Source organism: Pempheris klunzingeri, chromosome 13, assembly GCF_042242105.1.
Source record: "Pempheris klunzingeri isolate RE-2024b chromosome 13, fPemKlu1.hap1, whole genome shotgun sequence".
NCBI lineage: Eukaryota > Metazoa > Chordata > Actinopteri > Acropomatiformes > Pempheridae > Pempheris > Pempheris klunzingeri.
In genome coordinates this window covers 20,272,742-20,289,721 of record NC_092024.1, presented here as the reverse complement: position 1 = coordinate 20,289,721, position 16,980 = coordinate 20,272,742, and the positions used below count along the sequence as shown (strand labels likewise).

General features: G+C 41.7%; 1 protein-coding gene across 1 annotated transcript in view; it reads right to left on the bottom strand.

Annotated features, from left to right (window-relative positions):
* The window catches only part of slc8a3 (solute carrier family 8 member 3), a 92,423-nt gene that overhangs the window by 31,747 nt on the left and 43,696 nt on the right, over positions 1 to 16,980 (bottom strand). The gene's annotated exons all lie outside the window — the stretch shown is intronic.

Sequence of the window (16,980 nt, the reverse complement as noted above, 5' to 3'; positions counted from 1 at the left end):
GTTAGGAGGTGAAAGGTCAGCTTGCTGCGGACTGGCCTGTCTGTCACCAGCTATACTGGACACACTTGCAGGTTCCAGTGAGCTCATTGGCTGCCACGGGTGTCATGACAACCACATTTATCACAGCGTCAGATACAAGTGGAACGAAAAGTGAAAAGCACTTCATAGCAGGGAGGATAAAAGAACACAATGAACTGAAAACAGTGGCATGTAATCAATCAGGTTGTAAAATGTGTAAACGGACATTTCACAAGGGCAAAAAGGTGAGTGAACGATAAAATGAAAGAAACTGTCGCGATCTAAATCGATTTTTATGGCTCGATGTTTCAGTCTGCACACTTTCAATGAGACGGCTGGATGGACACTGTGAGGACTCTTCCCTCCTCTCCAGGATGAGGCAGATAAGAGAGAAGCAGCTTATTGCTGAGTTTATTGCTCCAGTTTGAGGAGAATACCCCTTTAATGAAGTCAAATGTCTGGAGGGGTGAGGCTCTTTCTCTGGAAAAGAGCTGCATGTGACATCATCTCACAGAAACAGCTCGATATGGCACCTCAGCCCCAGCGGCGTTCTCACCACTGATCGCCCTAATTGATCTTTTTAAAGAGTTATTGACGAGCGCAGGCAGTTAATTGGTCAGTAGGTACCCAGATGTCTCTGTGCCTCGCCATATCACAGTGGGAACACCTCTAGGAATAGCTTTGTTGAATTCAATTGAACTCATGCAAACAACAACAAACTGACAATGCTCGAGACAAGTCATGACACTCGCAGCATCCGCTCTCTTAGGCCTCAGAAAGCATTCCCTGCAACCAGCAGACAAGTCAACAATAGTCGACAGCGACGCAGCTACCCTGAAATAGGGATGACATACTTTATTATGTGTCTGACATCTCATGGGAACACGCTTTTCCTCTTCATCCGAGCAAAAATACAATTTTTACACATTTTATTTAGGGAGAGTATTTGGAAAGCAGGAGTTCAGCTAATAAGATAAGTGGCACGGCAGCATTCATTATGGATAGCTGCTCATGTATCATGTATTGAGTCAAAAAGCTGCTCGTTCCTCTGACATCCCACTGATGTACTTCCAGTACCGTGACATATAGCGAGGCTTGTGTCAGTCAAAGCACTGACACACACATGCAAAAGCGTCTGCATATCTCATACACCCACACAAACTCAAACACAGATATTTATACACACACACATATTCAAACTGCACACACCATGTATATGAAACTATCAATCCCAGCATCTCTGGAGGAATCAAAATGTATTTCTATTGCTACTGTAATGCATAGCTAAATCCCCTCTCTCTGGCCGATGTACACTTAGCTCTGGATGTGAATCCTGCTCACCAAAAGGGGGGGGGGGGTACTATCTGAGATCCTGTTAGCACACTAACACACAGCAGAACAATCCATCTCTCTTTCTCTCTCTCTTCATATCCCACCGGCAGGGCTTTCCTCAGATTGCTAGGCGAGATGTCTGCAGTGCTGCTGCTGCTGCCGCCTGGAACATCACCTGGCTTTTTCCATCAGGAATGACCAGAGGAAGCACTGGAGTCTAATGGACAAGTGAGATCTGGAAAGCACGCATCGCCTGGCTGCAGTAAGGAACAGCCCTCTTGCCTGCCATGCATGTAGGCACGGAGAAACCACAAACGTATGTTCCCACGATTACTGTTCTTCCATGCACACATGCAAACAACATCCATACACCTAAGGACATGGTCTATTAACCTGCTAGGGGGCCCTGGGGAAAAAAGCTGCTGGGTCTATTAACCCCTCTGGTCCTTCCTCTTTCTGTGCAATGACCACAGTTTATCAATGCTGAAACCTGACTTCAGGTTAATAATTGATTTTTGGTCACTATGGGACAACATAACAAACACAACATTGGCATATTATCACCTCAAGTTAATATGGCGGACATGGTTGTAAACAGATCCAGCCCCTACAGAGTAACATCAGCATTCATTTGGAGTCACGTTTGTCTCCACCTGGCAAATGTAACAGCAATATTCACTCCTGTTGGCTCTGTTTTTAGTCCATCTAACTCTGGTCCTTTAGCTGCTAAATGCTCCACTATGTTCGCCAGCTAGTTGCTAATTTTTGTCTTTATTGGTGCGAGACATGGAGTGAACAATTGGTTTGACAAAGCTTTTTGCTGAAATCAGCCGCCGCTTTCATTTGGAGACCAAGCAGATGAGAGCAAGAATGAGAGAGTGAACCAAAACAATTCAGTTTTGGGGCATAAAACCTCAACAACGAGCTGAAAGACGCTAAAATGTTACTTAGAGCAGAGAAGAATTGCAGTGTCTGTTGAACAAGTGATTTCTTTGACACTGAACATTGTCATTCAATCCATTGTTAATTAAAAATTCATTCACTAGAGCAGCGTTAAGACAAGGCCTCAAGAGTAATAATGCAGAACCTGCCTTATGGCCTTTATCAAATCAACTGATATTGTGCTTTAGTGGTGAATATTGGCAAAGAAACTTTCTATCTCACGCCTCTGGAGTTTCGGGTAAGTTGCTGCTTTGACTGATTGATAATCTAGCATTACACTAACTTAATATAGTCACAATATCGTAGAGCAAATTGACACTTTTGAGACAACATTAAAGCCCAATTAGATCTGATTCTGCCACAGTTTGGTTATATGGCCCTAATTTGACAAGGGACTTATGGAAGTCAATAAAATCCAGTATTAATCAACAGGCACGTCGGCATCATGGAAACATTTGAGCAGCTGCACAGTTTACCAGCATAATGCACCTTTGTGTGAAATTTCGCTGGAGCTTGACAACATAAATTAACTTGTCACCTACATTTTCCACTCTGGTGTTCCACCTCATCAAGACTGAGCTACCTGTAATTAGCCCTCATGATATACAGCAAGCTAATGGGGCTGCTGTGGATATGCCAGTGTTGCTGTAATTTTAACAGATTATGATAGATTGCAGTGATAGTAAAAAAAAAAAAAGGAAAAAAGGATTTGTTATACATCTGTGTACACGTGAGCACGTGACCTGTGTTATCTGATTAGTGTGAATGCATGAACACTTCCATGTTGTTGCTTTCAGCCATTATTTCATTGTGCTGGATATTCTCACATGACATAAGCACAGCCGTAAGACGAGCATCTCATTCATAAAGAAAAGTAAGACGCAGTAGGGGACAGGACGGTACATAAGAAACTAGTCTTCATCATGATTTTGAATTTGAGTTGTGTGGTCAAAAGATGGTTGACAGGAATTTCACCACATATGTACACTGACACACACATTTTGTTTTCTATTATTGTGAGGACACTCATTGACGTAATGCATTCCCTAGCCCCTAACCCTAACCTTAAACATTGCAACTAAATGGCTCAGCCCAACCCATATCCTAACCCTGACCTTAATCTTAATCTAACTTTAACCTTAAAACCAAGTCTTAACCCTCAAACGGCCCATTAAAGTTGGGAGCACCAGGCAAAATGTCCTCACAATTCAGGACTATTCTCATGATGATAGCATAAAACCACAATTTGTTCTCATAACTATACAAAGACATGGACAATAATGACACCCCTGGCACGCAACTGTTAAAAAATACTGTTTATATATAGACAGAAACAGCATCCAGCACAACCTGAACATAATGACTTGTAAACACCTGTAATAACACACTCACCAAACACTGAGACAAATGTGGAGAAGTGTATGGGGAACATTAAGCAACATTTTACATTTGCCTATGACGAACATCAATAATTCATCCACATCTATCCCAACATCTGGCATAAGCCACTGTGGAAGCCACTCTGAATGAACAGGCGTGTGTATATGTGTATATGTATGTGTGTGTGTGTGTGTGTGTGTGTGTGTGTGTGTGTGTGTATATGTGTGTGTGTGTGTGGAGTGATAGGTATACAATCAAACACCTGCTGTGCACACAAACACAAATCACAGTGCAGTGTTTACAGGGACTGTCCTGCTGCTGGTGCACTGGATGGTGGCATAATGTGAATGGTATTACTGTGGTGTGTTGACAGAAAAGACACAGAGGGTGTGACAGTCACACTGACTCACAGGTATACGGATGCATGCTCACACGTCTCCGCTGCATTTTTATTTACTGAGTCGTGATAGCTCCTTTTTTATTTTCTACCTTTGTGCCTGAGCTGCTGTGGTATTCGTTCCATCACAGGCGTAACACAAACTTGGCACCACTCTTGCGTTCTCTAATCTGATGTTTTAGCTAAATTACTATCCCCTGAGGGTATTCCATCTTCAGCCAGATGTTACACACAAACATTACACTACAAGGAGAAAAAGTTGTTTTGATTTGCTGTGTGTGTGTAAAGCCTGGAGGTGATTAGCCTAGCTTAGCTATAGCTAAGGCATAAAGAGGCACCTCTTATTTTATCTCTAACAGACGTCGTGCACATTTTATCTCATTTTGTATTGTTAATATCTTGATTGTTTCTCGATTATACACCAATATACCAAGGCAAATTCCATGTAATGTAAAACTTACTTCTGTACACAAATAGGACTGTAAAAATTACACGTGTGGTTTTATGGGGAATTGTTGTCTGTAACTATTAACCTTTGAACAGTCAGGCTAACTCTTTCCCCTGCTCCCAGTCTATATGCTAAGCCAAAATGTAAACTACCTTTATTAAGAAGTACCAGAATTAACGTTATAATGATCTATTGATGCTGCCATGCTAGACATAGCACACTTAAGCTGAGTATTAGTGTGGGAAGTGCCACTGGGTAATGACAGGCGATTAGAGGGTTCACACCTCCACTGCACCGGGCTGCCTGCAGCCAGCGGCCTCTGGCTTCCCAAAGTCCAGAGCAGATGGAGGAGGGAAAAGAAGAGATGAAAACGGTAAAGAGAGTGAGACATGAACGTGGAGGTGGTGCAGCGAGCGAGGGAGAGAGAGAGAGAGAGAGAGAGAGAGAGAGAGATGGAGAGGCAGATGCAGAGTGTCTCTTTCTCCCTCTGTTCTGCGGCCAAAAACCACACTGCAGCTGAAATTTGGTTTAGCTGCCCGCCTCCTCTCCATTTCCCAATGCCTCCTCTTCAACGGCAGATTTACTGTTTTGGTCTCTTTGGCTTTCGTTCCACAAACACTAAATAATACTGTGTAGCCGCTAGAGGTGTGAAACCACTGTGGTGGAGTAACACATCAGAGGAAGTGATATGTGATGTGTTAGATCCAATCTCCACTTCAAATTTTGTCTCCTCTGCTGGGGAAGACTGACCCTCAAAACCGCTCAGCTTTTACTCTGCAAAGCCTTTCCTTTTTGTAAAGTTTCACAAAAACTAGGAAGACTTACGTACTCCAGGCAAGAGCTGGACCAGCAGCTAAAAGTGCTGCAATTAAATATGACCTCTCTTTTCTCTCTCCCTGGTCCTCTGTAAAAACACACCTGCTGCCACCGACCTGGGCCCTGGGCTTTCTGGTCTGAACCAAACACAACCTTTCCAAATTCTCTTGGAAAGTTTCCTGTGCCTCCATCTCTTTCCTTAATCCACTGAGTGCTTTTCTGTTGCTATTCACCCGGGCGCAAGAGTGCATTTAGCCACTGCTAAAGCATGTGTGGAGGGACTGAAGCATAGTTTTTAAACAGCGCATATTACTCTCACTTCACTGCAGTATGGAGGCCTTGATGGTGACGGGATTACAAGGGGTTCTGTAGTAGAAAACATTATCTGCATCTTGCTGGAAGTAGACCGACCTGAGCGGAGGCTATCAAATGAATTACAGTAAAGAAAAAACAATGAGAATGAGAAAGCTTTGCGACCACTCAATCTCCCTCACTATTTCAGATCATGGCAACCCCTCCACTCAAAATCCCAAATAAAGTCGAGCCAATAAAGACGGGAAGAGGACATGGGTAAAAAAAAAAGGCCCCAGTGCCTCTTGGGAAATCAGTGCCTTAATTAAGCAGGCCTGGTTTCTGTCACCAAGCGCAGGGATTATGTGCCTCGCTCATTATAGTCCTGATTATTGCTTTTCCCCAGCAATCATAGAAAAAAAGCCAGTAAACACATTTGTCAATGATTTCTTGCCAATCTGATGACATACTCACGTCAGATTTGATATTCCACACCCACAAGGCCCGTATGCCCCGTCTTCCCGTCATCCTCATCTCCTTTGTCACCAAGTCTATATTATTTTTTGTTATCGTCCAGTGATGCAAACAGATCAAAGCATACATGACTGACTGACAAAGAGCTAAAACTTTTTTATAAGCAAGGATATAAAATCCCCCCCGACCGACCTGCTGGAGTCACACATCAATATTACATAAACCACACAAAAATGAGTCACGCAATCACATAAAACTCTCCTCTTGGCCACTTGCAAATTTGCTGTCCAAGCTTGGGCCAGATGCAATAGCTGTGATTAGAAGTAGTTTAAGGCAAATGCATGAGATTTAGTGCAGCGGCGCCAGATGCTGTTTGAATAATACATGTCTGCCAAAGTGAGTCCCAGTTTGAACACTCAACCCAGAAAGAGAAAGCAAGAGATGTATGCACTGTGGTCACAGATTTACTAATATACAAGACCTGATGTAAGTACCCCTTGTTATGTTCAATCACTGTGAGGCTTCAGGGTGGCCTCGCTCTGAAAGAGACAATCTCTCATCCACAGGACCCAAATTCAAGCCCGTTTTGTCAAGTACCCTCCTTGATGAAGAGTCCTTGAGCAGCTCAGCAAGAGTGCAGTCACATTGGAGGCAATTTGAGAAGATTTTTAATTTTTTTTTCAGGGAGAGAGATTGATTTGTGTGCCTACAGTTTGAAGAAATGAATCAATTCACCATCACTCTTGTTTTGTATCTGCTGTCCAATCAGACCAGGCGACAGAAAGGTTGCTTCTGAGATAAGAAAAATGGAAAACCAGCATAGGGTTGTTGTTAATGGTGATACCTTACATTGATTTAACTGAAAAACAAACACTCACTTCATGGTTTCACAAAGTGGAGTTACTGTGATCTAAAGAGAAAACAGCAGGGATACTGTTCATTTACAACTACACTGGAAATGTCCTGCTTCAAAACCTCTTTGAGGCCTCAACAGTTTAATAAGTAGAGCTAATGGAGAGTTTGAATAATTGATGTTAAGATTACATAAGGTTTTAATGTTCTTAGTCTTTAATGTTCCAACTTCATAGATATGTGGCTCTCTGTGAGTTCGTGTTAAAGTTGCCTGAACAAACCAACGTTTCACTAAAAATATGAAGCCAATAGGTTATTTCTACAGGACACTATAATCTATCATTTGTGCCTTTATTGTGAAAGCAGTAAACAACACAAGATTGTTGCCCTGACTGCCTATCCATTGAACTAATAATGAAACAATTAGTTGATCAATAAGTTGAAAATGAATTGCCAACAATATTGATAATGAATCAACCATATTTTCTGGTTCACGTCTCTCAAGTCCAAGGTATTTTTGCATGTCTCCATGGCTTCTATCTATTTGGGTTTTGGACTGTTGCATATAAAGACGGACAACATGACAGCTCCCCAAAACCGAGGCCACAACATCTCTATTGCCCCCTGATGGCTGCAGTATGGGTCATAAAGCCTGCCCCCGTCCAGTTAGCAGACAGGACATGGGCGAAACTAAAACGTCAAATACTTTTTTCCCCAAAGATGGTTTCTGTCATTTTAGATTCAATGATATAAGTTATAGACCCTCTCACCAGAAAAAACGTCACTATTTGTCACGATTCTGTTTGCACAATGTTTGCACAATGTTTGCACATGACGCCTAGAAAGTGGAAATGCAAATAAAATATGGAAAGATTAGAATTAAGTGTGGTAACGGTTAGGGAAAGATTGTGATCATGGTTGATAGAAAAGCAAACATTAAATGCAGGACTAGCCTCTGCATGAACATCAGATACTACCCTTTACTTTCTGCCGTAAATATTAAAAACTCTATTCACGCTGTACAATATCACTTATCACTGTGATTCTTAGGAAGCAAACTTTTCAGAATGAGGGTTACCTTTACATTAGCTATAAAAAGGTCCGACAAAACAAGTAATTTAAAGATGTCACCTTGGGAAATTATGCCATTTCTGACTCATCGCTGACGTGTTAAGTGATAATGGGAATAATCATTAGTTGCAGCCCTACGGTGAGCTCCACTCTGCCAAAAGCAACCATAAATACAGTCTGTTGGGTGAAAAAAAAGGAAAAAAACAGTCAGAAACCAGGTTGGTGTCACATTCACCTCGTCCACTACTATTTATTGTCAATGGCTTAGAAAAAAAGGCAGCGTGTTCAGCCCTCCGCCTGAGCAATCGACCCCTAAATCGCTACCAGCTCAAGGGACACAGAGCTGTAGTTGACTCTGGAGGAAGGGTGAGGGGTCACGGCAACAGACTGATCAATAAAGTATTATATGACTTTACAATATCAGTTAGAAGACGTAGGCGGCGGATGTCTCGGCGAGGTTACAACAGAGGCAGATACACACACACAAACACTACGCTACACTAAACCAGATGGAAAGGTGAAGCCTCGCAGTGAGGAGCGTGCTCCTGCTACTGACGGACGTGTTACTCATGATGAGAGCTCACAGCGAGAACCCAGCCAGGTTTATTAATACTGTTGCTAAGAGGAATCCGGGGTAGTCACGAAGCTAGCCAAGGAGTCACATTATCTGAATTCCAAGACAGGACTGCAGCTGTCCCTCCTCAGACCTCTCACCTTCCTCAACACTGCCTTGTGGTCTTACACAACCTGCACCCATCTCCGTGGGAACAGTAAATCTCTTTATTTAGCTTACCTAGTGGGCAGCTGGTCAGATTACAGCGTGTTAGATTTAAGAGAGGAGGGGCATGATCGTATGTGCCCTCAGTGACAAGATACACCCCTGATCCCATGCATCCCTCACATTCTCAGGTCTAGTACTCGAATGTCTAATGCACCCGACCCGCTCCCATTTGCTGCTCTCGCTCTTACTTGTTGTCATGGATACAAAACCCCTTTCCCCAGCCCGGCTCCCTCTCTAAATGCGACACATGACACACGACCACTTTCCGTAAAACTTCAACCTTTTCCATGCATTTCTATTCATTCGGCTGCACAGAGCTAAACAGCACAATGAAACTGTCCCTGGAGGGAATAGAGTGTCCTAACAGGTTTACCTCTGTCTGCTGACACACAGTCTATTACTTCATCCGCACGCTTGTCCACACACACACACACACACACAAACCACAGCTGATGCAGGCGGAGGAAGGGACGAGCAGGAGATCACACTGTGGTAGCTCGCTTCCTGTGTCCTGTCAGATTACACACTGGTACTGCAGCCCTTAAACCCATTGTCCAAAACATGCCAGTAAGAGCGGAGGAAGACTACACATATAGGGCAACATATACCGCCTTTGTGTTGCAGCTGTAACTCTCTCCTTGTACAACAGGGACACCCACCACAAAGATGGATAACACAGTGAACAACAAAGGGAAGCTGAGGATTAAGCTGTCCAGGCCCTGCAGAGAGCTGTCACCTGCACTCATGAGTCCGTGTCCTGATTTGGATCAGCAAAGTCGTGTATAACAGTGATCATAAAACCCAGTCGGCTTACTATTTATTGTGTTGTTAAAGATTACTTGTTAATTAATTAATCAATTGACAGATAACTCGTCAACACATTTCTGAGAGATTCAAGTTATTGTTTAAGTCACATATCAAGTACAGTTTAATTCTAGCTTTTCAAATATGAGGATTTGCTATTTTCCCTTCTTTTTAGTATTATTGTCTTTTTGGGTTTTGAAACTAGAAGATGTCACCTTGAGAAGTTTTGACGAACACACTATTGTTTGTCCTTTGACAGATCAAACAACTGAATAAATCAGATTTTTTAGATCAATAAAATAGTTTGTCAGTATTTTGTGTCAAATTGTTCATTTCTTCAGTATGAAGCTGTGTAATTAGCGGGATAATGGACAGCGAGCGTCGGTCGTTATTGCAAAACGAACCCTCTGCAGGCAGATGTAGGACCCCAATGAAAAGGGGTCTTAAATCATCCTGAAATAATGACCAGCTCGCTGTACTTTATCCTTTACATAAAACTGCTTAATTGATTATGGAAATGAAAAAACAGGCAGCTTTAAGGTTCCTTGTTATGTTTTTAGTGATGCAAAGTCTAAATAACTGAGCTCCATTTTCATCCTTTTATAATCTGTTAGAGTAATCCAGAAAATGACTGGATAGAATATTCTGGACAAAATATATTCATGCAGTTTTGTCTTTTTGGCAACTTGTGATAGTAAGTTGAATATCTTTGGGTTTTGAACTGTTGGTCAGACAAAACAAAACATTTGTGGACCTCACATTGGCCTGTGAGAAACAATGGCAGGTATTTTGTACTATTCACGGGCTCACATCTTGAAACTCATCACCTCATGCTTTGTAGCAGATACCTCCCATCTGAAATGAAGCAGGTTGAATCATACAATGACAATTATTTTCCAATACAATTCAGACAAGAGTAAGAATTTTTGACAGAAAGCAGAGAAACAGAGAGCTGTGAGAAAGGAGGAATTTTAAAGACAGGGGGGACATGGCTGAGAATAAAATGTACTTTCTACAGAGGCAAGAGGCTGCCACTGATCTAAACAGAGAGGCCTGGCTGTGGGGGGCGGGGGGAGTGGAGTTGGTCGGTTTCACTTGTCATGCACCCTTGCAACACTGTCTCCATAAAAACATACTGACTGCCAGTGCTGAAGGAGAAAAAGACAAAAGAAGAAGATGAAAAAAAGGGAGAGGACACTCAAAGGTAAGGGAGGACGGGGGAGCGATTGAAAAAAACAGACATCCATGCTCCATATTTTCTGAGCCAAGAGGCGAGCATGAGGGTGGGGGGTGGGGGGTGAGCTATATTTTTTTGGATGTCTGGAGCGAGCCCAAAGGTCCTCCTCTACAAGGACACAATGCAATAAAACACTCATAGATGAAGTGTCTGATAGGGGGCGACAAGGGAGGGAGAGGAGGAAGAGAGGGAAGTAAGAGTAGATGCAGTCAGGCCTCCAGAATGAAAGCTAAAGCTGCACCCTGGTCGGGGCGAAGGAGATGGTTGGGCTGAGGGCAAGAAATGCACCAGGGCTATTCTGGGTGTTTGGTGTGGGTCTGTGACAGCTTAGAGAGCCGGAGCTGGCCAAGTCAAACCGCCTGCAGCCAAATGACAAACACCATCATATATGAATGAGTTGGGAGAACGACAAGCTCCCCTTTGCATCAGGGAATTTAAAATCTTAGAAATGTAGTACACTAAAATAATAAAGTGTAACCCTTCTTGTCATGAGCAGAAGCAAGGCAAACTGTTGAAGCTCCAGAAAAAGAAAGCTGGCAGTGGGTGTCAAACTCTACATGAGCTGTAGGTCGTCTTCATGTACCCAAGAGTTTAGTAACACTTTAATCTAACTGTAACGTTAACTAGCATTTATGTGCAGTGTTTATACTATTAATAAATCTTTATAAGACACTATAGTGAAGTTGTAAGAGTGCATTAGGTGATTTTAAGTGTTTATCAATGTATGCACCAACAACTATACACCTCCTGTAGATCTGTAACTAGGCTCAAACCAGTTCACGCTTAGTGTTTCATACGGTAAGATGAGCAGGCTGCTCTCCACAACCTAGTTCTTGTGTAGAAATTAGTTATTTACACTATTCATTAACAGACAGGTGTAACTGTTGTGTAGCTCATTGACAAAACAAATGTTAAACTATTACCTGATACAGTAATATGTATTAGTCTGAAGTGTAAAAGAGGTATTATAGAATATGGTTGGAATATCTGACCTGCCAATATATACAAAGGGTTGGCAGGTAAGTTTAATATAAGTTTTCGCACCTAATACTGTTATTTTTGCAGCTAGAGATGCTAAAGTGACTTCCTGTTTACATAACTGATCGCTTTGATTGGACGGTGCAATTGATGTTTTCTATAAACAAATTTACACACAGTTTTATCAAAGTCTTCACCAGCTAAGACATTTTTTCAGGTTTTATGGTGCAATCTGATTTCCTTAAATCACTTTTGAACTAGCTAGTGGTTACTTAGGAAGGATTTATATTTAATAATGGCTTAAATAGCTGGTGGAACCCAATCCAGTTATAACACAGTAATAATTTTAGAATACATAATAGCAATGTGAAGTATTTATTACATGAATCACACATGCATACATATGACCCTTATTATATGTGTGTTAATTATATTCATTATTTATTTATTTATATGACTACACTGATTCCATTCACTGATGAGATGCATCTGAAAGCCCTGCAAGAAATCTAGTAAGTGAACCTTGATACGTTTTTATTTTTCTGTCAAATTACTGTATTCAAGGTCAATAATGGGCTTTGAAGCTCAACATGCCTTCATAAGTTTTGAACCCACCTCTGATGATTTCTACATGTAAAAACAGTCCATAAATGTGTCATAGCACGCTGAGAGCGCCGTGTTAAGGAAGAAGAGAACTAGTTCCTATGACGTGCTGTCTGACCTCGTTGTTCTGACAGGCCTCACTGGATGATGGCCGTCACAGAAAAATAATCGTTTGAATGTGGGCAGAACCACATTTCAACCAGACTTTCCTGGAAGGTGTTCAGAGTGGCAGTATGGATCTCTCTTTTAAGGCTTTATTTCTTCAGAACTTTATTTTGTCTTCTGCTTTTCTAACAGACGAAAGAATTAAACTTATGCGTCGCTTCACGTCAAGTCCAGAACCTTCCACTTCATTTCTATATCATATATACTCCATATTCGTAGAAATCACACCATCCTACTAGCTCTATTTGAACAGAAATAACTTTAACATATTCTCACTATTCATTAGCCTTGAAGCCCTATCAGCTAGTTTCATGGATTTAATTCATTCTACGCTTTTTATGCAAAGATACAGAAATGCTCTACACCATGTAACTCCATGGCTGAAGGAGTTGCAGTTTTTCATGCTACTGGAATTTTACAGTGGCTGATTTTACTTATTAATTACATTTTTTTCCTGGTTGAAGGTGTGGTGATCAGTTAAATGAGCTGCTGCAGTGTGTCGCTGGAATATGAATTTGCAGGCCATTGAGCCTCATTTCCACTTGATTGAGAATCACTTCTCCACACTGTTGTGGTCGGTATCACAGACCAGATAAAAGGTAACGTGTCCTCATTCTTCATTGTGGGCTGCAATTCTTTATTCAAATTGACCATACCTGTCTATAAAACATTACTGTACCAAGATATTTGACCTCCACTGCACAAATCATAATTTACGGAGCAAACATTGAGGTCACGATACTGTCCAGAAGAGGCTAAATGTGGCACGTTATTGATGCCTGTGCAGAAACTCTCCTCTAACCTCATTCCAAGGGCGGACACAACACAGGGTCAGCTGTGGACAAATAATACAAGCGAGGGTGAGAAATCAGTGACTTGATCAACGAGACTGGAGATGTTTTTCTGCAAGGGGCCTGAACCTGAAAAGCACATTGTTTTGTTCCTTAAAAAATAGACAGATTTAAAACAAAAACGTTGACATTTTCACCCAGATTGTATATTCACACCAACCTGAACATCACGCTTCCAGCTGCAAGAAGACGCTGATCACAATTCACAGAAAAAAGGGGGAATAAACGGCGCAGCAGAGAGAAAACAGGACCAATCATGGGGGGCTATTATTACTGACTAGTGTTAGTATGTTAGCTTGTCCTCTATTGTAAGTCACCAACTAGCCCTGGAAGTAGGAAGAGCAGCAGGCGCTTATATGAACTTTGTTGTGTCCCTTTCTAGTGTGACTGAGACTGTCATTGTTAAAAACTATATTCCCTGTGTAACTATTCCTATCACTTTTTGTATGTTTCTGGCCTCTCTGTGTCTGTGCTGCCCTCCTCAGGACCCTGGCAGCTGACCAACGCACAGCGCATGTTTCACGCATTAGGCTGCCCATGTTATGATCTGCTCTGCACTTTGGTGTTACTACACATGCTTCTATTATTTCTGCATTTGCAGACAGGAGTGGAGGAGGGAAATGAAAAAAAAAAAAAAAAAAAAACCCACGGTGTCATGCCTCAGTGAATCTCTAATCAAGCAACAGAAAGCACATTTAAGAGTATGTGCGAGTTGGTGCACATGTTCTTGTGCATTATGTCTTTTTGTGCATTCTGTGGATGTCACCACGTTTACAGTAAAATTGAAAGGAGCAGATGTGGGGGAGGGGTTGGAGTGTATGTTACTGTATGTGTTTCCATATGTGCTGTTGCATTTCTTTCCTTGTGAGGACCATCTGAGTTGTAGACCTTGAGAGTAAGGCCATTTTAGGGAGAGGATATTTGGGCTGGTACTTGTTTGAGTGTTGGTGACACATTCATATCACATCGGAGTCTCATTAATAACCAGTTCTCAACCTGTGAAGAGCATAAACGTCACAACAGGAATTAAAACTGGGAAACTCTTATGAAAGTTGTTATATATGACAGATGAACATGGGTGCATCACACCAGCCACCACTGAAGGTAATTCAATCTAAATGTGATAGTTATAGCACTACATTGTCAACAAACAATGTTTTTAACCATCTTGAGGTGTTTGACAATGTGAACACTTGCAAGCTGTCAACACTGGAATCTTTTTCATCTCTTCCATTCATCCCATGCGATGTAAATGTGATATAAGACTCGGCTTTAGCATTTGGCAATAACAAACCGTGTTAATTGCTGAGATCTGGGACATGATGGCATCAGAACAGGGCACAAGCAGGCAGAAGACTGTATAATGTTTACACAAACCTCCAGGAGAAAAGATTAATTAACCCAAACTATTCATTGTGAATCAGTTTTTGACTTAGTGTAACGTGTGTAATTTTCCTGTGCAACACCAGATTACAAACATTTTGGTTTTTTAGTTTAACCTCCAGCGACAGATGGTTTGGACAGTGGTTACGCACTTAGGGGTTAAGACCACTAAAAGAGCTGTGAGATTAATGAATGTGAATTAAAGGTCACACTATGATTTTCGTGGTCAGAAATAATAAGAAAAACAATTATACTTCACATAATTGTTTATTTTTCAGACCTTTCTCTGTTTTTTTTCTTGTGAGAAATGTGGTGTGTTTCATAGATTCATCTCTGCAGGCCTTAAAAATGATTCAAATAATAATGATTCTGAGAAGAGAAAATCACTTTTCAATTGAACTACCCACAACTCATCGACACACCCTTAGGTGAGTGGTTAAAGCAGATATAACTTTGCTTTGTATTGAGCGTTCGGCTAAAAAGGTTGGGAACCACTGTTAGGAAATGTAGTATGTCGATGAGGGTCCTCACTAGAACTGTATAGAATTACAAGTGTGTGTCAGTGTAAGTGTATATGTGTACGTGCGATTGGTTGGCAGTGGGGGGTGCATTTGATTTGCTGCAAAAACAGAAAGACATCACTGATTGAGGAGTGGATGGCAAAGAGAGGAGGCATACAGTTCTAAAAATAGTCAGGGACATGGATTTTCTCTGGAGGGGGCTGTGAGACTGCGCGTGTGTGTGTGTGTGTGTGTGTGTGTGTGTGTGTGCGTGCGCCAGCCAGAGACCTCGACTTCGGTGACATTTAATGGCTACACATATACACACATATAATACAGCCACACACATTAACACACGATGACACAAACACTTGAAAACACACCGTGAAATTATGATCACTATTCACAGCCTGGGGTCCTGTAAGCACAATGCTCCCTTACCCACTTCCCAGTGCACATACATATCACGCCTATAGCCTGGTTTTACACTGCAATTCTCCACAGTGCATCACAATTTCCCAACCTTAGGGCTGGCAACCAATGTAGTGTCTTCTGATGTTAAAATGGGTCCCTTGATAAATTCCTAATTATACAGAAATGACTGTGGAACGTCTTCCAATGGCCTTTGGGCTACACAGCACTACTATAAACGTCACACGGCTTTGCCAAAGCATTTCCATTGACCGACTTATGAAAACAGTTTCGTGTCCGTCCTTTGGAGGATTAAAACGCTGCATGCATTGTTATCTCCAGGCTCAACCTAAACCTTTTCCTCTATAGTTATTGGGGTCAAAGGAATTTTCTGGCCTCAATCACAGGGGTGCTTGCCAAAAACAAAGGTTGTGAACTCCCCCTCGTGCTTTACATTAATTCACGCCCCTGCTGTTCACTTCTGAAAATGTAGTCCTGTGTGGCAAGCAGGTGCAAGATGTTGCATCAGCAGGCGGGGGGGGGTGGGTGGAGGAATTGGGTGTTAACAACAAGGTTAAGCTACTCTGAATCAATCTTCGTCTACATTATATATATTTTTGTCCCAGTGGGTCCTGACAGATGAACCCACAGGAAGAAAAGAAATCATGTTAGCTGAGGGGGAAAGGCTGCAAAAACGGTTGGGTTTGTTCCTGAGAGGGGATGTACTTTAGTTTAACTTCTTAAATACTTCATTTTCCAATAAATTTACACAGTATGATAGTGTCACATTTATGTTATCTATGATATAATAGGAGTTTGTTCAAACTCTTGATTTGATCAATTCACATTTCCTTTGAATGGAAATCGATCCATATTATAAAGACATCAATTTAAGTGATAGTTGCAGCTTTGAAAAGTGTTTGGACATGAGTTAAGAAAGGGGACTCTCCAGGGACCCCCAGGGGTCCCTGAGGGGGTTCCAGGAGTCCACAGAAAAACGGACTATTTTAATTTTACTATTATCTAATTGACTAGAGCTTAGCCTATATAGGATATATTAAAATGACTATCCCGCTCACAGGGCTGACACTCTTCACTTCACTGCCTACAGTATAGACAATTATGGAATAACTAAATCTTATCAGATGGGGATCCCTGAGACTACATCTTATTAAATACAGGTCTGTGGCCTGATCTGTATTAACTTGGGGGCCCTTGACACCAAAAAGGTTGAGAATCACCGCTC